Genomic DNA, 7,500 nt, shown 5'->3' with positions numbered 1-7,500 from the left:
GGTGTGGCCTATACCATCTTTTTTCTGTTGTTATTCCATAATGTTGGCATAGCTTCCAATGTATGTAGGTTCCAACTCTGTCATGTCTGTGAATATATTCCTTCTTAGCTAGGACTGGGCAGCCAGAGATAAATGATTTTATATTATTATTATATTATTATTATTATTATTATTATTTATTATTATTATTATTATATTATTATTATTATTATTATTATTGTTCTATGTTTGACTTTTGCTTTACGTCTGTACAAGTTGGCTCCAAGTCACCCAGAGACCTCAAGAGACAGCAGGTTGGAAGTTCACCTTTATTATTATTATCATTATTATTATTATTATTATTATTATTATTATTATTATTATTATTATTATTATTATTATTATTATTATTACTATTATTATTATTATTATTATTTCACTTCTCAGAGCTCTCGGGATTACTTGCTCTGGTTGATTCTGTGGAAGCGGACAGCAACCTGTTGTCAGAGGTCTCACAGGGTCTCATACCGTTAATTATAAGCTTTGGTACCTGGATGTTAACTTATTGTGGGAGACACTCAACACACCCAAACACCAATCTCAAAATCCTAGCTGTCCCCAATAGAGCAGTTTTTTGATGCCTGCTCTGCCCTCATGTCATTTCCAATTGTGCCCCTACACAATGATTGGGATAACAGTTACTCTCCTCGTTGCTTGCATTCTTGCAATTTCGGCTTTTAGTAGTCTGTATTTCTCTATCTTTTCCAGCTCTTTGTCATTTACACAGGCATCCCCAGGTATGGCTATATCTATGATCTTGGTTTCTCTTTTTTTCTTTTAGTCGTCACAATAATGTCTGGCCCTCGAACATCGGCGAGCAGGCAGAATCGTTAGCACACCAGACAAAATGCTTAGCGTCATTCCGTCCGTCCTTACGTTCAGAGCTCAAATTCCGCCGTGGTCGACTTTGCCTTTCATCCTTTCGGAGTCGATGAAATAAGTACCAGTAGAATACTGAGGTCGATATAATCGACTCCCCTCTCCCCCAAGCCTGCTGCCCTTGCGAAAAAATCATCATCATCATTATTATTATTATTATTATTATTATTATTATTATTATATTATTATTATTATTATTATTAAGGCACCGAGCTGGCAACATCGTTAGCCCGCCGGGCAAAATGCTTAGCGGCATTTCGTCCGTCCTTACGAAGTCAACTTTGCCCCTCGTTTTTCCGGGGTCGATAAAATAAGCACCAGTTGAGCATTGGGGTTGACCTAATTGACCTGCCCGCCCCCCACAATTTTTGGTCTTGTGCTAAAATTTGAAACCATTATCATTATTGCGGCGAGTTGGCAGAATCGTGAGCACGCCAGGCAAAATGTCTTGCGGCATTTCTTCCGTCTTTATGTTCTGAGTTTAAATTCCGGCGAGGTCGACTTCGCCTTTCATCCTATCGATAAATTAAGTACCAGTGAAACACTGGGGCTGATGTAATCGAATAATCCCCTCTCCCAAAATTTCAGGCTTTGTGCCTTTAGTAGAAAGGATCATCATCATCATCATCATCATCATCATTATCATCGTCGTCGTCGTTGTCATCGTCGTCGTCGACGTCATTATCATCGTCATCAGAATTATTATTGTGATTAAAAGCAGAATCGTACATTTCCCCTGAGCTCCACTTAGAAGATATTTTCTTTAAGGACTACTTTATGAAAAAATAAAATCCACAACCCTCACCTCAACAAAGGGCTTTCGGAATGTTTGAATATTTATCCTAATACTTTGGAGAAAAGGAGAACATTCATCCGCAGACATCTTCTTCCTATGCACATTTTTGCAGGCGCCAAGTTTAATTCGTTTATCAAGGTTCAATACAGACACCATAGCTTTGCGAAAGTAGAAGTTAGTCACAAGTAGTTTTTATTTATGTTTAGCTCCAAACAATTTTTGAAAACAGGAAATTGGATTTAATTAAAAATGTTAAACAGAAATTGATAATGAAACAGATACTAATGGATACCGACAGCCACATTTTTCTGTTAAAATCTTTGCATTCTAGCTCCGGGGGCTCCATTTCCTTCCCGTTTCCTCCGCTAACATCTCCTCTCCTCGTACTGATGTCAAAAGCACCTCACCACTTCTACCAGCAACATACTTCCTTAAGGTCTCTTCCTCTGCTCCCATACATTCTTGAGTACTTACCAATCCGATCAACTACACTCACATAGAATGCTGTAAACAAATTTGATAATTAGGGTTGAGTTAAAAAATCGCATATTCAGCAAAAACGCCATCACCGCATTCATGGTCATCGTGACCATTCAAAGGGATGATATCAATATGATAATAGTAATAGCTGATGATGATGATGATGATGATGATGATGCTTTGCAATATTTGTTCCAGTTCTTTGCATACTACCTGTGACGCCTGCAAAGACAAAATTATACTGCCACAAATTGGCGGCTTTCTCAGATAAACATTGGTGGGCAGCACTCATGAGCAACAATCAGTCCTCTTCAAAATATAAATAAATAATAAATGCGCCCTTTTAAAGCCTAGCCAGGCTCATGGGCCCGGTTTCCCGGTTTCTATGGCGTATGTGTTCCCCAGCTGGACAGGACGCCGGTCCATCGCAGCGTTACTCATTTTTGCCAGCTGAGTGGACTGGAGCAACGTGAAATGAAGTGTTTTGCTCAAGAACACAACGCGTCGCCCGGTCCAGGAATCGAAACCACAATCTTACGATCACGGTGCTGACACCCTAACCACTAAGCCACGCGCCTCTACCCTCTTCAAAATATCTTGCCCAAATTTACACATACATTTGTAGATGTTTGGTCCAAATTGACAGACGGAAGCCAGTACAACCGATTAGATATAGCTGTATGGGATTGCAAGAAAAAACAGTTGCGGAAATCAGCTTCCTTCGGATACCTTTATGATTAGGAAAATACAAGGAAAAGAAAATGCCTAAGGACCATTGATGAGGAGGAGTCGGTAAATACAGTACCTAAGATCAACTTTTAGCTTCGTAACTATTATTATGGATGGAAGCACTCCGTCGGTTACGACGACGAGGGTTCCGGTTGATCCGAACGTTAATTTCACGAGCAGGCTGTTCCGTTGATTCGGATCAACCGGAACCCTCGTCGTCGTAACCGACGGAGTGCTTCCCCCCCACTGGATAACAATGTCGCCCTGGCAATAGCTATTCTGTCACATGAGAGGGGAAGGAGTAGTTCTTTTTCTGTTCTAATTTTGTGCTTACACTGCCTTCCATCACATACACGAGCGCGCCTGTAGGCTTGTTACAAATGAACAATAGATTCATTAATTAGAGAATATAAAAATGTAATTAAGAAATGTGAATTAAAAAAGGTGTGATCAAAGGTGAAATGAAAATGTCATCATAATTCACTTCCTCCTGCATATCATCATCGTCGTTGTCATCGTATTCGTCATCATCATCATCATCATCACCAACACTACCACCACCACTATCACCACCACCATCATCAGCATCATTATCATTATCACCATCATCATCAAATACGTACGTTGCTTTGTGAGTGCATTTGAAAAATATCGCAATCAAAGGACAAGAAAATATTAATTACTTTCATAACAGTATATTACATTGATAATCTACCTTAATTGTCCCGTCATACGTAGATCAATTGTCAGGAGTGGCCCGGCAGGCTGGGAATATGATCAGAAGAGCAATAGTCAAGCTAACCTGGAATCTAAACCTGTGGCAATTAACGGTAGAGAGAAGAGGCTGAGGTCGAGATTTACTGAATGCAGTGGGGGAAAGCAGACGTCTGTGGTGAGAAGATGGGGAAGAGGCGGGATAGAGAAAGTGGGGACGCAATGCACGTTAACAAACTCACCTGAATTCAACTGATCTCGTTTTATAATAATGGTAGAGAACCTTCGGAACGACTATGTGTATGCGTGTGTGTATGCTTGTTTGTGTGTGTGTGTGTGTGTTGTGTGTGTGTGTGTGTGTGTGTGTGTGTGTGTGTGTGAGTGCATTAACTAACGATTATATGTATATACGAAGTCTGATCAATAAGTATCTGGTCTGTTGCCATAGTAACGAAGCTTAACCACGCAGAGCAAAGCCGCTCGGCAAAGATTGACCTTGGACTTTACTATGCATGCACACTAAGTTTTAATGTTCTAGCTCACCACTGCTGTTTACAGCAGTGCTTGGAAGGAAGGTGTGTAGCGTGTGATCGTCGCATTGACCATGACAGAGAAAGTTGTCATGGTGATACCTGCGCAGAAGCCTACGCAAAGTTAAAGGAAATGTATGGAGAGGAGTGTATGAGCCGCACACAAGTGTACGAGTGGCTCAGATGTTTCCAAGATGGCTGAAAAAATGTCGATATTGACGAACATTCTGGAAGCCCCACAACCAGCAGAAATGAGAAAAACATCGGAGATGTGTGTGCAGCTGTGAGGGGAAATCATCGAATCTCCATCCGTGAGTTATCAGCGGATGTGCAGATAAGTTACGGTTCAGTTCAGGCGATTATCACTGAAGATTTGGGTATGAGACGCGTGTCTGCCAAGTTTGTGCCAAAACTGCTTTCAGCTGACCCAAAACATTTTCGGGTTTCCTTGATTGTGTCAAGAATGATGAAAACTTTTTGAAAACATTGTGTAGGCCTCTGAGCAAGTATTGCCAAGCTTTTGGTAAAGTTTGATGCAGATTCTCTGCTCAATTTTCTCTGTTATGGTCAATGCGACGATCACACGCTACACACCTTCCTTCCAAGCACTGCTATTAAACAGCGGATGTGAGCTTGAACGTTAAAACTTAATGCGCATACACAGCAGAGTTCAAGGTCGATTTCCAGCGGCTTTACTCTGCGTACTTTAGCTTCGTTACTACGGTGAACCATGGGACTGTGATGAGATAGAAGAAAAGCTCAACTGAGCTATCAGTGCTTCTTAAGTTGATTCCAAGTGGCGGACTCCTTGAAGATCAACCGTCAGGATCACAAAACTTCACGGAGAGAGTCAATGGAATGCATCCATAGGGGTCCATGACTGTGTAATCAGCACAAGGCCCGAAATTTTGGGGGAGGGGGCCAGTCAATTAGATCGACCCCAGTGCGCAACTGGTACTTAATGAAAGGCAAAGTCGACCTCGGCGGAATATGAACTCTGAACGTAAAGACAGACGAAATACCTATTTCTTCACTAACCACAAGGGGCTAAACATAGAGGGGACAAACAAGGACAGACAAACGGATTAAGTCGATTACATTGACCCCAGTACGTCACTGGTACTTAATTTATCGACCCCGAAAGGATGAAAGGCAAAGTCGACCTCGGCAGAATTTGAACTCAGAGCGTAACGGCAGACGAAATACGGCTACGCATTTCGCCCGACGTGCTAACGTTTCTGCCAGCTCGCCGCCTTAAAAGATGTTACCGAAGTGATATAAAGCGACATTCGAAGGCAGTTTCGATCGATACTCAGCCTCTACCACCTTATTTTCGTTTTAGCTAGAGGCGGTCTACGTCACTGTTGATTTGGAAATTATATGTACTGGTTAGTATCTTCTGGGATTTCAGATGTATGTATAAACTGTTCATCGCCAGCGCTCTAGACTTTACTCAGACATACAATACTATAGAAGACAATGGCATAGAAATGATCGTGCATGCCTAGAAAACCTTACTCTTCGACAAAACTCTGTCTAGAGTTAAAGAGGGCAAACTCTACGGTATCAGGGCAAAATCCCATTGAGGACAACCCCACCCCAACCCTGGACATACTCTGGTCAATATTACAATATCCCTGGTCAATATTACACCACAGGAATATTGATAAATTGATGAATTACCTTGTTCGTTATAAACTTATGAATTGCCTTGTTTTTTTTTAACTTCTTATTAAAATAGTAGAACAGTCATTTGTTTGTTTTATTTATGCTTATGGCTTATATATTTTGTTTGGTGTCCTGGAAGAATACAAGACCACGTAATTCAGCGGATTTACTATATATAGTGTTATGCATTATCAAAACAGCTGCATGGCAGTGAAACATGGGCTATCACATTATTTACATTCGACGGATATTTGGTGGATATATGCTCACGGGCAGATGGTGTAGTGTTTAAGAGCGCGGGCTACTAACCCTAAGATTCCGATTTCGATTCCAAGCAGTGATCTGAACAATAATAATAATAGTAGTTTTTTTTTTTTTTTAGTTGCAGCTCAGAGCTGTGGCCATGCTGATGCACCGCCGTTATAATGATAATAATAATAATAATAATAATAATAACATCGAATAATACCTTAAAAATGAGAACCCAGGTTCGAAATTTCCCCAAGACACCTGATGGAGGCTTGGAGGGTATATCAGCCGAAACGTTGTGCTAACAACAAACAAGATGAGGACAAATATCCGTCGAATGTAAATAATGTAAATAACGTACATAATTCATCATCTCTTAAATATAGGACTGTATGGGCTATCAAAGCTGAGGAAATGCATAGGCTTGAAGAAATGAAGTCAGTATGCTTCGCTGGATGTGCAATGTCAATGTGCATGTTTGACAGAGTGTAAGCAGCTTGAGAGAAAAGTTAGACATAAGAGGCATTAGATGTGATGTGCAGGAGAAACAAGTGTGCTGGTATGGTCATGCGATGCATATGGACAAGGACAGTTGTGTAAAGAAGTACCAATCTCTAACTGTGGAGGGAACCTGAGGTAGAGGCAGACCCAGGAAAAAAATGGAACGAGGTGGTGAAGCATGACTTTCGAACTTTGAACCTCACAGAGGCAATGACTTGAGACCGAAACCTTTGGCGATGTGCTCTGCTTAAGAGGATCCGTCAAACCAAGTGCACCCGTGCTGTTGGCACGTAAAAGATCAACCCTTGAACGTCGGGCCTCATGGAGGCAAAGTGGCTGAGTAACTTTCGAGTGTTGGACCTGACAGAGGCAAAGTGGCTAAGTTCCTTTCAAGTGTTGGGTCTCAAGGAGGCGAGATGGCTGAGTTCCATTCGTGCGTTGGGCCCCATGGAGGCAAAGTGACCGAGCTTCTGGGCCTCATGGAAGCAAAGTGGCTGAATACCTTTCAAGAGTTGGACCTGACGGAGGCAAAGTGGCTAAATTCCTTTCGGGTGTTGGGCTTCACGGAGGCGAGGTGGTTGAGTTCCTTTCAAGCGTTGGGCCTCATGGAGGCAAAGTGGCCGAGCTCCTTTTGAGTGTTGGGCGTCAAGCAGCAATGACCAAGACCTTTGGCATTATGTCGTGCTTGAGAAGAAAACCCATCAAGCTGAGTAAAATCACAGTTGTGGCAGATACTGGTGTCACGCAAATGGCACCCGTACTGGTGGCACGTAAAAGTACCCATTACACTTTCGGAGTGGTTGGCATTAGGAAGGGTATCCAGCCGTAGAAAACCATGGCAAATCAGACTGGAACCTGGTGCAGCCTTCCAGCGTGCCATTCCAGTCAAACCGTCCAACCTATGCCAACATGGAC

The 7,500-nt window shown here is 41.9% G+C and overlaps 1 protein-coding gene across 3 annotated transcripts in view; it reads left to right on the top strand.

The window, feature by feature from the left end:
* Positions 1–7,500, top strand: part of LOC115211024 (slowpoke-binding protein-like) — a 43,411-nt gene that overhangs the window by 1,077 nt on the left and 34,834 nt on the right. The gene's annotated exons all lie outside the window — the stretch shown is intronic.

The sequence above is a fragment of the Octopus sinensis genome, linkage group LG4 (genome assembly GCF_006345805.1).
Source record: "Octopus sinensis linkage group LG4, ASM634580v1, whole genome shotgun sequence".
NCBI classification, from domain to species: Eukaryota; Metazoa; Mollusca; class Cephalopoda; order Octopoda; family Octopodidae; genus Octopus; species Octopus sinensis.
This window is presented reverse-complemented; position numbering and strand designations above follow the sequence as displayed.